Source organism: Cyanistes caeruleus, chromosome 12 (assembly GCF_971803275.1).
Source record: "Cyanistes caeruleus chromosome 12, bCyaCae1.hap1.1, whole genome shotgun sequence".
Taxonomy (NCBI): Eukaryota; Metazoa; Chordata; class Aves; order Passeriformes; family Paridae; genus Cyanistes; species Cyanistes caeruleus.
This window is the reverse complement of record NC_141712.1, coordinates 3,927,025-3,941,811: the sequence shown is the minus strand read 5'-3', so window position 1 is coordinate 3,941,811 and position 14,787 is coordinate 3,927,025.

Sequence of the window (14,787 nt, the reverse complement as noted above, 5' to 3'; positions counted from 1 at the left end):
ATCTGAGATGACACAATGAAGAGCAAAGCCATTCACATTGCTTTCACACCATGATCTAGAGGCAAAACCTCTTTCTGATACCTCAGAAGAATGAAAAAAAAAATGAAAGAGAAAGCTGGGAATATGCTTCTGAACTGTGCACTTCAGCCAAAGCAAGCTCCACCATGACTTCATGGCTGGTGCCACAATTCAGCTTTGGATTTCCACTGCCTTTGCCATCACAGGCAATATTAGCAACTCCCCAGCTAAAAGCTGACTGAGCTCTGCATCACCACAGCTGCTGCTCTAAGAAATTTGGCTCCTCCACAGCACAAGACAGAAGAAAAACAAAGCCACTGGTTGGTCCATCCCCAAGACCACCATTATCTACAGAGGGCTATGGATACTGCAGGGCTGGAAAAGGAAAACAGCTTTCTCTGAGGCTGCCAGGGTGAATGAAGCTCCAAGACACAAGTGAGGAAGCAGGTCACTGTTCTTCCCAAGAGTGGAGCTCACCTGCTCCAGCACTGATTCCCAGAGCTCCTGCTCCAGAGCTCTGATTCCCAGCTCTGCTCTGCTTGCAGGGCCTCCCTGTGCAAATCAGTAATGGCTTCAGGGGAAAATTAACAGATGGTCATGGGGAAAATTCCCAGGGTTTCTTCCTCCTCTCCTCTGTGATAATAGGCTACTTATGATTGTCTGAAAGCACCTGCATTTTTTCCCAGGCATCCTGGCTACCAGTTGGAACAAAGTGTGTGTCTCTACAGTGGTGCTGGCAGCACTGGGCTCGCTTTTCAGCCTCACATTCATGTGCAAGGACTGTACAGTCCAGAAGCTCACTGCCATGATGCCACTGAGGTGTGACATGGTAGTAATGGCTAATACTCAGGCTTAGGTTAGGGGATACTTAACATTTTCTAGATAATCCCACTGCTTCAGGTAGTACATCCTGGTATATCCCAGTTTTCCCACTGCTGGAAGGGGAAGAATAAAATCACCTGGTTTTTAGAGAAAGAGTGTGGTGAATCAGTGCTGTTAAAAACTCCTGCAACTTGCTAGACAACTTTGAAACAACAGATGCTACTCAGAAGAAAGCACAAAATGAGGAAATAGCACACAATCCAGGGAAAGGAGCAGAAGATGCTACCATGCTGGGTGTATATTGCTGCAGCAAATGTGTATCTCAAGTGTGTAAGGTGAATTTTCATGTGGTATCCCAATTGTGCAAAGTCTGCCATCCAGTAACACTTCCTGCTCTCCCTACCATGGCATGTGATGTACAGCATGGCCATGTGCCCCCCCAGAGCACACAGAGGAACAGGATCTGAACTTTTTATCACCATCCCTCTAGGCTTGCTTCAGGTATTTTCTAAAACCCCTGGCTCAGCCAGATTTCATAAAAGCAATCATCAGTTTCACTTAACTCCCTGTTTCTGACCCCAGGTTTTCCTGGCTGTGCATCCTGCACACACAGTGATCTGTGAGCTGTGCTGCTTGCCAGCCTGAAGCTCATCAGGCAGGCACAGACACCAGGGCAGCACCAGCTATGCCCCCAGGACACTGTGTGTCCTCCACTCCCCTCCTTCCCATCCTACTGTCAAGAACACATTAAGGCAAACATGAGGGCTCTGGGGCTCTGGGGCACCCAAAATATCCCTTTCCTGGCAGTAAAGAGCCACTGGTGCTGCCTCCTGATGTGTGTGAGCGCTCAGTTGCATGAATCCTCTTTTACTCCTGCTCCAAAGGCTCTACAACACATCCCACATATGTTCTTCCCAGAATATTCTGCTGTTCCTTCACACCAGAACCTGCTGCACAGCCTCACTGAGGCACTGCTCGGTGCAGAGGGCCAGCTTGGTACAAAGCCATTCCTTCCCTCTCCTGCTTGTGTGGCCAAGCCCTGGATGGAGGCAGGCCCTGCTCCCTCTGTGACTCCAGAAGATCCTGTTAAAGGTTTGGCTCTTGAGAGATGCTCTGACTTCACAGCCAAAAATGACCTGCTCTGCAGAGACAACCTCTCCTCACCAACCTCTCTCCCTCCCCCAGGCTTAACAGGCAGCTGGGGCTGCTGCAGCAGGGGTTGTTGGTTTGTTAAAGGATCACTGCCTTTCCAAATTGCATTTCAGGGAGCTAGGAATTGTAAGCTGCAGTCTGCAGGATTCCTGTTTCCAAAGGTGATCTTGTGTGTGTGTGTGTGTAGGTGCCACCCTCCCTTGAGAGCAGCCATGCCTGGGGCACCCCAGCCGTGCTGTGCTGGCTGTGCTGTGCTTATGGCTGCTCCAGTCCCGTGTCCATCACATTCCCTGTCTTGGGGACTAAACATGTGCCTCAAACCAGGCCAGCTGAAGGACAGGAGCACAAAGTGCTCCAGCTGAGAAGCTGTGGTTAGCTGGTGGGTGTCAGGAGTATTAATGGCAAAACCTTCTCTAGGGAATCCTACCTGCAGCCAGGAGATGAACCACAAAGGACAGCCTCCATCTCTTTTCCAGAATACTGCTTGGTATCTAAAGACAAATATTGCTTAGAAAATGACTGGGTTTCTTTTTGCAAAAGACAATGACAGAACACGGGTCACAATGCATAAAGTGCACTTGTGCTCAGTTAGTTGGAAGAAGGATGTGATGTAGCCCCCATGTTTGAATTTTAACTGTTTGAATTGACAGTGAGCCAGCTACAGAGATGATGTAGGTCTTTTTTTAAATTACATTAGTAACTTAGTGGCCAGCTGCACCACAGCTCTTGACTGGCACAATTCCATAGCGAAGATGCACAGGTCTGAGCCTAAAGGAGAATTTCCCAGGAGATAAATAATGCTCTGTCTGATATTTCAGTCTTGATTGCCTACAGTGTCCTGAGACAAACACTGGAAGATATATGGAAAAGATTTTGTTGTTGTTATTGTTGCTGTTGTCCCCACTTGTGAACCCTCTCAATAGATTTGGAGATGTTGAAAATAACCTATGAGAATGTGGATTATTTTTAACAGGTATTTTAATCCAGAACTGAAAATAATGGTGATGGAAGAAAAGCTAAGTCAGGCTGATTTGTTACAGTAAAGCTGTGCTGTACTTTAGATTACTTATTAACAAACAGCAAATGGACCTCTGCCTTGACCTTTTTCATTTGAGCAAATATACTCTTCCTGCCCCTTGTAAACAGAAGTTACTGGTAACTGAGTCACGTACCCCCTCACATCCCTGAAGTTAGTTTTTTTCATCTGTGGCAAAGATTTCAGTCAAATTGAATTTTGCCAGGCTCACCAAGGTTATTAGCAGTATTATTAGTCTTAATAATACAACAGTAATAATACTTCTTGGGATCACCATAAACCTGAAAACATCTAAGTACCTCACAAATATTAATTAAAAAAACTCCACAGGAGATCTGAGAAACCAACAGAAATTGTCAGCTTTGCTTCAGAGCTGAAAACAGCCACAGCAAGCAGAAGTGGCAGTTTCCTTGATGAATTTCAATTAATGGCTGTTCCCTTGGTGTCATGAAATGCCAGGTGCACAGTGCCTCTGGCAACACTGCCAGGTTAAAAGCAGCAGCCCACAGCACAAATCTGGAGCAGCAGAAGTCAGTAGTAGGTTTAGAACTGGAATCAAAAGGATAGGTTCTCCCACTGAGAGCTGGGGTTTCAGCAGCTGCTGGGCTTTTAATGGGACTGTTGGGATCTTGTGCCTTGGGATCCATAGCAAATGGCTCCTTTGGGATATCCCACTTCTGCAGGTCTTCAGTGAAGCTGAAGATCAGGAACACGCCCAGAAATCTGCAAATGTCCCAACAAGCTATGGCTATCCACTCCTTTATGTCAATTTTTGTGTTAAACCTTTTTTGAACGAAGGAGGCAAACTCTGACAACCACAAGGAGCTCCTCTGCAAAGCTGATGACTACTTTTCCTACCTAATTATTTCCCTGACTTGTCTCTACTGGTACAAAACCTCCAGAGGTGACCAAAACATGACAATAGCACCAAGGAGTTTTGTAGAATTCATCTTGATTTTAAGTGAATTTATCCTGCAGATATCACCCAAATCCATTTTGTAAAGCAAAACATCACGTATTTGGTCAACAAGGTGAAAGTTTCATCTGGATTCTTAACTGGTGATGTTTAACAGTTTTTGCCACATGGGCTAATTACTTGTACTAATTGCAGACTCCTCTAAGGTACCTTATGCCACAGCATTTGGATGATTGGATGTACAATTTGGAGCAGTGACTTTTATGTTTTGTTGATTTGTTCAAACCATTTGTAGGAATAGAAAGGACACAGACAAAGTCAGTCTGGACACAGACAAAGTCAATCTTTGCTTGAAGTCAGAAGGACAAAGTCCTAAGAATAACAGCCTCACAAGTGAGAGATCCAGGTGCAGTTTCTCACTCTGACACAGACTGCTCATGTGATCCTGAGCATGTCACATAAGCTGTCTGTCCCCACTCATAAAACTAGGATAATAGCAGTTAGTTCACGTCAAAACAGTATGAAAAAAAATTTGTCTACACTGACTCTTCACCCATCAGTGTCTTCTAAGACAAAAAGCATTGTGACCAGACTGATGCAATTTTCTTCTCTGTGGTACAATCACTCAACTTTGACAGGTGGGCAATTTCTTACTCTGTGTCTGTGCTCACTCCTCATGCTCCACACCTTGTGAAGACATTCTCTGAGAACCTCTTCTCTTCTCTGGAAAGGTGGATGCTCTGACTTCACCATCATATTATCCAATTTCACCATCATATTCATCCAATTTCACCATCATATTCATCCAATTACTCCTTTGCAATAAATTTGAAGGATCTCATTTGCTGACAATAAATCCTTATGTTTCACATGTTCCTTTACATCTCCTGTGATACCTGCTCCAATCACTCCTTGTAAAAAACCACACTGATCCTATGGCTGAAATCCTGTGAGGTCTTGCTTTTGCAGGCATGGCTGAGTCCATTTTCCTCCACTTCCCAGCCCCAGCAATTCCTCTGCACAACCACACTCTTTCCACAGAAGTTCTGCCATGTGATGCCCACTAACTTTAATGAGAACCCCATAGCTGCCATTCCACGCAGTGCTTTGAAGATCTGGGCTCTGTGCTTCATCCCAGATAGACAATCTGTGTGTTTGCCATAAAATCATGGCAAACAATTCAGGCACAGTCTCTGGCTTGGCCAGCTTTCTCCACTTACATGTTATTCCAGAGCAGAAGCAGCTTCTGGGCTTACACTCAGGCAGGAATGGAAGTGATGCTGCATCTCTCTGGGAGCCCTGCTAGCTAGCAGATCCTAGAACACACAACCCAAGGTGGGGGTCCTCTGCACACCCTGCTGGTCTTGCACTCTCCTGGCACAACATTTGGCAAACATCAGAGAGGGGCAGGAAGAATCCTGCCCCCACTCCCCACCCCTTCCCCCCAAGCCTGGCAGGAGTTTTGGGAGTTTCTGCAAGGTATGGCACACTGTCTAGTTACTCTGCAGTCACTCACAGAACCATGGAATTACACTGAGCTTTCTGAAGAGCTTTTGTGACTGTGATAGAAGAAAATAAAATAAGCAAAGGCAGGATGAAAGGAAGGATGCTGGAGTCTGCTGACAGTCCCTTTGCATGGGAGAATTTCTGTTCACAGCCTGGGCACAGCTGTGTATAACCTCCACTTGCTAAGGGCAGAGGCTCTCTGGATTAGACCCCAGTTTCTCCTAGCTCTGTTCCACTCAGCTGTGGGCTCTGTCCTCTACAGACACAACGGCCTTCACTGCTGGCCCTATTTCCCTCCCACAGCAGGGAAGGGCAGACAATCCTACAGGCAGACAGCAGGGCCATAATGTGAGACTACAGTGAGGAAATAGGTTGCTGAGGTCCCAGACTCATGGGCACATGAGTCCAATGCAAGGTATCAAAGAGCAGGATCATGTTGCCACAGCTTTCTGTATCATTCTTCCTCACTTCCATGATTCCATCAGCTGCCAAGAGCAGCTGCTGGTGGGGCTGACCTGCTCCACGCCACCCAAATATCCAGGAGCTGTTCTGCACCTGCAGCAGGGTGATGGTGCAACAGATCATGCCCTTCCCTCCCCTTCCCTTTTGTTTTATCAAACACTGGGTCTGTTGGTGGCTGTCTCCTTCCCTGAAGGGCACACCTGGGTGTGATGTCAGGTGAACAGGGAACAGTGTCTCACCATCACCCCATTCCTTGGCTGTCACACAATTGCAGAAGGTCTGGGATGACCATCCCTAGGCTTAGCTCCATGCCCAGACCCTCAGCCCTCTCCTCTATGGAGGTCCCCCTCAGCGGTAAAAAAGAAACAGAAAGGATCTGGAAAGCTCTGTGACCCAGTGCTGGTTTTGCATCTCTTCACACACATGACTCTCTAAATGGGCAGAGACCTGTGAAATTGCTGATTCATTAACATCTTTGCCATCTTGGCTGCTTCAAATGAGAGTTCACTCTGACCCAAGAATGATTTACTTCTCTTGGCTGTTCATCACAAACTGATACTGTCTCCAGTCCCTCAGATTTGAGGGATTTGTGTAAAAATAAACTTTATTGAATGTCTTGTGAAGTTTTTACTTTTGAGCAGTGAAACACTCAAGTCTCTGACAGAGAAGGGAATTATATCTAGAGTTAGTGCTGGGAGAAGACTACTCACCAGCTTCATACCCAGCCAACTCACTCAAACCTATCATTATCAGCATATTTACCAAGTGATAGCTTGGGGACCATGGAAGGATGGATGAGAACCTGTGACACTCAAGGGCCCTGAAACAGGTCTGTGCAGGGACTGGAAATAGGTTTCCAAGCTGCCACATACTGCACCTGTCTATCCCATACCAGCTACAGCCACCTTCTGTCACATCACCTGGAAAGCTTCATTTCCTCCTTTCTCACCTCAGCTGTCATCAGCAGCTGTTTTTGCAGATGATTTCAGCTCTTGTCCTAGTGCCTCTGCCTGCTATCTTTTCTCATTGTGCTCTAAGAATCTGTTACTGCCCATCTGCTTTCCCATGAATGATCACAGTCTCACTAGGCAGGGAAAGCTGTGGGAAGATTTCCTGCCAGTGCCATTTATAGGACACTATTGTGGCCAAGAAACTGCCCCCTTCCCCCCCTAGCTAAGTTTTCCTACTTGTGAAACCATCCCCCAGAACCAGAAGAACTCACTCCAGGGTAAGATGCCTGAATGGGGCTAGTAGGATTTGACCCTGAAACTTTATTAGAGCTGACACCAGAATCCAAAGAGGTGCTGCTCAGCTGCACCTCCCATTCAGATCACCAGCATGGAAGGTGCTTTTCATACCTCAGTATTAGCCCCAATGTTATCACAGGACAAATCAAAACCATCATAATAAAATTTTGCAGTAACCTCAGTTTAATTAATAGTAAGGAGAAAAAAAAGTCTTGCCAGGCCAGATGGCAAACTCGTGGTTTCTCACATGATGACTGTCAAATTACCTTCTCCACAAATGAACATCACAGAATACATTTAATAAACCTTGGAAATGTTTATCAAAGTGACAGTAAAGATCCTGACTGATCTGACTGGATCTGTCCACATGAAACAGCCAAATGTAGACTGGGTTTAAGGAGTTACCACCAATAAAAGACTCAAGTGCATAAAAATAGATTTTAGCAGTACTCAGGCACTGAAGTCGGGTCACAGAGGTCCTGCTCTCATGTGCCTATACTCTGTGGTCTCTCCTTGGCTCACATTCACATTTTATGTTTCCACACCTGGCCAGAACAGCATCTCCAAGGAGATGCACTTTACACTATTGTCCATGGGCATCCAGAGATGAGGCACCTCTTCTCTGAGTGTGCTAAGGGACGGGGTGCTGCAAACCAGCTCTGAGAACACCAAATGCAGCCTGAGGCTCCCCAAACCATGGAGCTCTAATCCCTTCACTCTCAAACAGAAGCTGCCCACCAGCAGTGGGACAGGGGGAATAACCATGCCATTAGTGGAGGGCATGGTTTCACTCTGAAGACCTTCACCCAGAATAGCTGGTCAGCTGGCAGTTCAACAGTCTCATGGGAAGTGAGAGACAAACACTCTCAGATTGAGGAAGGCATTGAACTCAGGTCTCCCACTTCCTCAGTGAATGCTCTAAAACAAAAGACAGTGACCTAGACACCAACCAGAAGGAAGGAACTCTACTCTCTTATCTCCAAGAGCACTGACCCTGGGGAGATGGATGCCATCAGAATGTTCAGGGGACTCAAGCACTAAGTCCTGAGTGAGGTTTCTGTGCTCTGATGGAATGGCAGGGAAGGGAGAGTAGAAGATTTCAGAAACACCTGTATTTTCAGTCTGCCCTCAGACACCAAACATGGTCACTGTTTGAGAGCAAGATGTGTCAAATGTCTAGGTTAGATCTGAAAGTAGCCCTTAGTTGAAGAGGGACAAGGAGAGGGAGAAAGTGCTGTGTCATTGTATAGCATTGCTGCTCTTGGGAGCACACACTCCTCTGGACCATGACCCCTTCAGCCCATCCCAGCAGCCTGGCCTGCTCTCCCCTCCCTGTCCATGGGCTAAGCCTTGGCACAGCAGTGCTGATTTTGGCACCAGTCTCTTCTTGAGACCAGAGACAGTGGCACCTCCTCTTTGGACACTGAGCCTTCCACATCTGGACTTGCAGTAAGTCAGCACCACAACTCGGGCACTGGGGTGCTTGGGTGGCACCGTCAGCACCAGGGGCTTGTCTTTCATCTATGCTCTTGGGATGAAAGAATGTGCTTCACTGAAGCTTTATAGGTTTTTGGCTAGTGAATGGACATGTTTCTATGGGAATTTGTTTTGGTTCTTCTATATTTTTGTCTTTTGGTGGGACAGTACACTCTGAAAATTTCTTTCATCCCTCCTTACAGAAAATAGGAGAAAAAAAAATGACACTTTCATACTGCAGCAGAACAATCTTCACACTGCACTAAGTTCTGCCTCATCTGTGTGAAAGCAAAGTACTTTCATGGCCTTATCTGTTATCTTGCAGTAATAATAACAACAATAAGAAAACAAATTTTCCATATAAAACAAAGCAATAAAAGTGCATCAGCTGCAAGTGCTGGTTGGTAATCCCATGGAAAAAAGGCAATATGACAATTTTTGCAAGCTGTTTCTCTTGGCAGGTGTTATTTCCATTTCCAGTGTAAAGGCTGAAGTGACTGACACCACTCAACTTTAGTGAAACCCTGCTAGAGCTGCTGAAGCCACTGCAGAGTTCTGCTTTCATGTTGCTGCTAGCACAGGGAGTTTCAGAATAATTTTGGATTGGCTTGGATACAAGTCTAGCAGGGTGCTAGAAATAGAAATAGCAGAAGAAGGTAGTAGAGTAAAAATATGCAGTTAGATCACGGGTGGAGAAGTGGCACAGACAGGAAGGCAATGAAAGCGACAGGCATGCTGCTGTTCTCTGCCACTTGCTAGATTTTGAATGCACTCTATTTACAAATTTCAGAAAAAACTATCACTTGTGCTAACCTTGCCTTCTGCCTACATATCAGCTTGGGTAGTCATTCTGGGTAAAAAGGCAGCCTTGACTGGAAGGGGAACATCTGCTTTAAAGCTGCCCTCTGAAAGCCACCCTGTGCATTGCATCACAGTTCACACAGTCACCACACTGAAGTTTCATCTCACAAACAGCTCCACTGGGGCACAACCCTGCACTTGAACCTCTCTGACCTCTGGGGATACCTGTTTGCAGTCTGGGCTCAATCCATTCCTCTGCTGGCCACATCTGACAATCTGCATGCCCGCAGCCAGACTTGGTTGATGCACCTAATGGCACGGCTTGCTGTCCACGAGCACGGCCAGTTCCTGCTGCCCCATGTGGGATTTGTCAGCCACGTTAAGGAATCTCCATCTGGATTTAGGAACCTAATTTACAGCACTTGGAGTGGAAAACTTTAGCCAGTAAGGCTGCACAATCCTATTACCATGACAGCTCAGGAATGCCAGAACTCAGCAGTCTGCAATAAGGTGCCACTTTAAATGTAGATTAAACTGAAAACAGCCCTTATGGCCTAGAGCGCCTGGGACAAGTGTCTGCCAGCTGAAATGCCTTGAAGGTAACTATTGCTAGTGAATCAGGTGCTGGCTTAAGGTGCCTACAGTCGCCTCAAGACACAGACAGATTTTTTTTTTTTTCCAGAGACACTGTGTTTTTTAATTTTCTTTTTAGTACCATACGAAACTTGGCAGCTCCAACTCTACGGAGATCCATGCAAACCTCCTGCTTGCTTTGGTTCCCATGGCACATCCACTGAGTTTCACTTTGAATTTCAGCCTCACAAATCTCCAAACTCAGCCTAGAGATATAAACTATGCCAAGCTCTGGCTCCAGCTCTTCCCCTTCCTCTGAACACTACTGTATGAAACCAACTTCCCCTACTGTGACCCAGGAAAAAATATGATCAGCATCAAGGTGTAGGGAGGATGTATTTTCTCCTCTGTTTGCAACCTGAGGGTGAAACAAAGGGTGAGGTTTTTTCCCTGGCTGGTGTCCTCCTGCTAGCCAGGGACAAAGTCACTTGTCCTTTTGGTTCTCTTAGATCTGTCTAGCAATGATCTCAGAGATTTGCTGACATGCTGGAGGGCACTTCTGACTGTGGATGGGGTGCCAGTGGTTCTGCATTTTCTTTTCTGACAACTCCCAGAGGACAGTGATGCTTTTATGCTTAATATATGCTGTCATTTTGTATTATAGCTTTTCTTGGGAAGTAACTTCATAAAGGACCAAAAGAAAACACAATCCCAAACCCCAAAATCCAAACACCATAGAAAACTGAGTTCTGCAGACATCACACATGAATTACTGCTCCTTCAACTGACACAGAGCCAAAAGAAGCCATAGCCCTGCCTGCTTTCCAACATGATCTGCCACTGACTGGTGGTTACTGGTCACCAGCATGGCTTCCCTGGGTTTCTGCTCTTTTTCTTCTTCAGTCCCATCATGTGGTGAGGCCCTTGATAGAGGCTTTTGCTGCTGTATCAGCATTTCTGGCATGAAAAAAAAAATAAAATTGTGACAATAGAGCAAAACTTTGGATTCCACAGCTATGTTGTTTGGAGACATAAATGACCAAGCACAACCCCAGCGCCAAACTGTCCTCCTCCTCAATCTGTCCTCCCATGCCTGATTCATGCAGCAGTCACACAGTGACAGCAAGGGTTACAGTCTTGCATAAAGAACTGACAAATGACTTGCTCAAAGCAGACTGGATGGATTTGCATGTAATGGTTCAATGTGCTGGCATAATATTACAAGCACACTCCATCCAATTTCATCTTCAGTGAGTACAGTAATTCATTCAATATTGCAATACACTTGACAGATTAAGAAACCTTTTTTTTTATTTTATTAGGCTTAATTCCCTTTGTATCTTTCTTATTTTCCCTGCAGGACTGTTTGGGAATGCCATACACTCACAGGACCAAAAATAGACCTGAATATACCAAGTATTTAATGGCTATGCCCCGTGGTAGAAACAATGCCATAACTTTGGGGTGATTTTTCAGTAATTCTATTTCTGTTAATACAGGTTGTCTGAAAATATAATTGACTAGGTTCTGGTGAATAAATAAAACCAGATAAATGATAGATGGGAATACACCTCCTGCACATCCTGAGTTTTTCAAAGGCATGCCTACTCCCTACACTCTACACAATCTATACATTTTAAGATCCAGAAGGCACCTTTTTTTCACACCTAACTTTATAATTTTACACTAGGCTTCATAATCCTAAAATACCTCCGTGGCACAAAGCCACATATACAATACGTGGGTGGAAAAGCTGTTAGCATAGTGAGAAAATATTCTGCTGAAACTCAAAACTTTGAAGAAACAGCTGAGTCACTCTTTCACAGTTAAGGTAGTCTGGCCTTGTTACTCTCCCATGCCCTGGATGGTGCCTGGCACACTGCCCCCATCCTCTGTCTCCCAGTGACTCCTGTGCACTGCTAAACAAGAACTGCCTTGGAAATATTGGGAGTTTCTCACATTCACACCTGGTGAATCTTTGCATCTAGCACATGGACTGAAGGAGCACTGATCCTCCTGGGGACTCCCCGGGCACGTGCAGCAGTGCAGGTACATCTGCACTGCCTGACTCAGACATCAGCTCTGCCTTGCTGTGCAAGGTGATGTTCAGCAACATCACCAGCTTACCATGTGATCACAGTTCTCAAGGCAAACCATGTTTTCCTGGCCTGAGAAAAAGATCTTTTTTTTATTAAAAATCATAAACACAGGCAAAATTTCAAACCCTAGCTCAAGTGTATTAATCTAAAGGAATGAGACAAAAATTTTAGAAAAAAAAAAACCCTCAGTTATCATTCTCTTTTTTCTTTTCTTTTCTTTTCTTTTCTTTTCTTTTCTTTTCTTTTCTTTTCTTTTCTTTTCTTTTCTTTTCTTTTCTTTTCTTTTCTTTTCTTTTCTTTTCTTTTCTTTTCTTTTCTTTTCTTTTCTTTTCTTTTCTTTTCTTTTCTTTTCTTTTTTCTTTTTTCTTTTTTCTTTTCCTCTCCTCTCCTCTCCTCTCCTCTCCTCTCCTCTCCTCTCCTCTCCTCTCCTCTCCTCTCCTCTCCTCTCCTCTCCTCTCCTCTCCTCTCCTCTCCTCTCCTCTCCTCTCCTCTCCTCTCCTCTCCTCTCCTCTCCTCTCCTCTCCTCTCCTCTCCTCTCCTCTCCTCTCCTCTCCTCTCCTCTCCTCTCCTCTCCTCTCCTCTCCTCTCCTCTCCTCTCCTCTCCTCTCCTCTCCTCTCCTCTCCTCTCCTCTCCTCTCCTCTCCTCTCCTCTCCTCTCCTCTCCTCTCCTCTCCTCTCCTCTCCTCTCCTCTCCTCTCCTCTCCTCTCCTCTCCTCTCCTCTCCTCTCCTCCCTTCCTGATTCTACAGTCAGCATTATTACTTTGGCAAAGAAGAGGGAGCTGCCTATGAGCCATTTATTACTACATAAAATTACTGAAATTACAAAGGTCCATAAGCAATAACTGCCAACAGATTATAGGCTCTACTAATGCAGCCACCCATGAAATATATAAGGCTTATTTTAGAAGGAACTCTAGTACAGCTTATGCATTTTGATCCCCAGAAAATAAAACTTGGCTTGAAAATATTTTTGATCTTTTGACCTGTATTTTAATCATAATGCAAGATTTCCCTGAAAACTTGTTTTTGTGTGTACAAATCAGAAAAGCTTACCCAGATGTAAACAACAAATCAATTTGTATGTATAACAATGTGCCAGGTTTTCAGCCTGTAAGAATAATTTTCATATGGACTGCAACAGCAATGCACACTAATTAGCTGCACCATACACACACAGCCATACAAATGTTATCACTGGGATTCACAGTGGCTTGTGGGACAGGTGTGCCAAAATGGCAATATCACAGCTAACTTTTGCATTTTAAGCCCTGTGATCACAAGCCCACTTTTATTAATAAACCTTCCATAAAAGCCTGTTTCTCAGTTTTGAGATATGTGTTAATGTGATAGCTTCTAGCCAGTCTGATGTGTTTAATGTGTGGAGAAAAAGAACACCCATGAGTTTCCTCTTCTTATAATCCATATTGTGCATCATAAAGCAGTGCTCAGGATGTGAACATACTCCAAACCTGAATTACCTTACTCTGCTCTACCATCACATTGGAATTATGGGTGGGACTCTTGTTGATGAAAGAAATGGAGGGAAGGATTCCCATATGTTTTCAAAAACTTTCTGCAACTTTTCTTGGTGTCCTCATATTTCATAATACCCAGAAGTCCTCCAGCAAGAGCACTTTTGCTTTTCACGGGAAATGACTCTGTCTGGGGCAAAAATATGCTTTTCTAAATAAACAAATTATGTTCTATAGCATGAAAGCTAAAAAAATAGCGTAGGCTCAGCACGCCTACACCCTGCCTGCCATCACCAAGCACACAGACATGCCCAGGCTTTTCAAGTGCTAGGCCCTCCAAGAGCAGATGTCCATTTTCTCTCTCTAGGACCCTATTTCTCCTTTTCCTGGATTTTTGTCCTTTTACATTTGCTCCCAGTCCAGTTAAACTCAATGCTAATTTTGCCACTGGTAGAATTAAACTCTAAATAGCCTCACATCCTAACTGCAGCCTTTTTTCTCCTGTCTTCTCCAACCTTCTCTCAGTATAACATTTTCTTCCAAATACATTCTTCCTTGTCTCCAGTGACATTTATGCTTCTGCTCACTGGGTACCTGTGGGTACCTGTAATGACCTGTGCTGTAGCACCACACTGGTGAAGGAAAACCTGCTCATTCACATGTGTTTTACACGTACAGAAGCACTGGAGACAGCACTGCCAGGCTCATGTGAAGGGTCTTTCCATGCTCATTTGCTCTGACCTTTTAACTCAGTCATTCCTAAACACAGCCCCTGCTGCACTGAGAACAGGCAGAGGCAGGACACCAGAACAGTTTCCATCATTGTCAGCTGCATTTGCATCTGCAAAGGAGGAGCAGCCACATCAGAATGTAAACTTTCTCTCTATTAACAGCATATCCTAAAAGAAAAGACAGACACAACTCCACGTGCTTCCAGGAAGCTCCTCCAGGCCAACCAGCAAAATCAAAGATACCTGTATTCCATGATGGGCATTTTGCATTAAGGTATGTAAGCCTCTAAAAATCATTGCTCAGTTGTGGGCACAAAATACAATTACCAAAATACATACTGTCCAGCTGAACCTCAAAATGTTTTCATTACTTAAAATCTTCTTCTATCAGCTACTGAAAGAGAAAGAGCAAATTGCACTCTACTGAATGGATACATGGCTGCACATGAGCTCTTGCAGGGATAACTCAGATCAC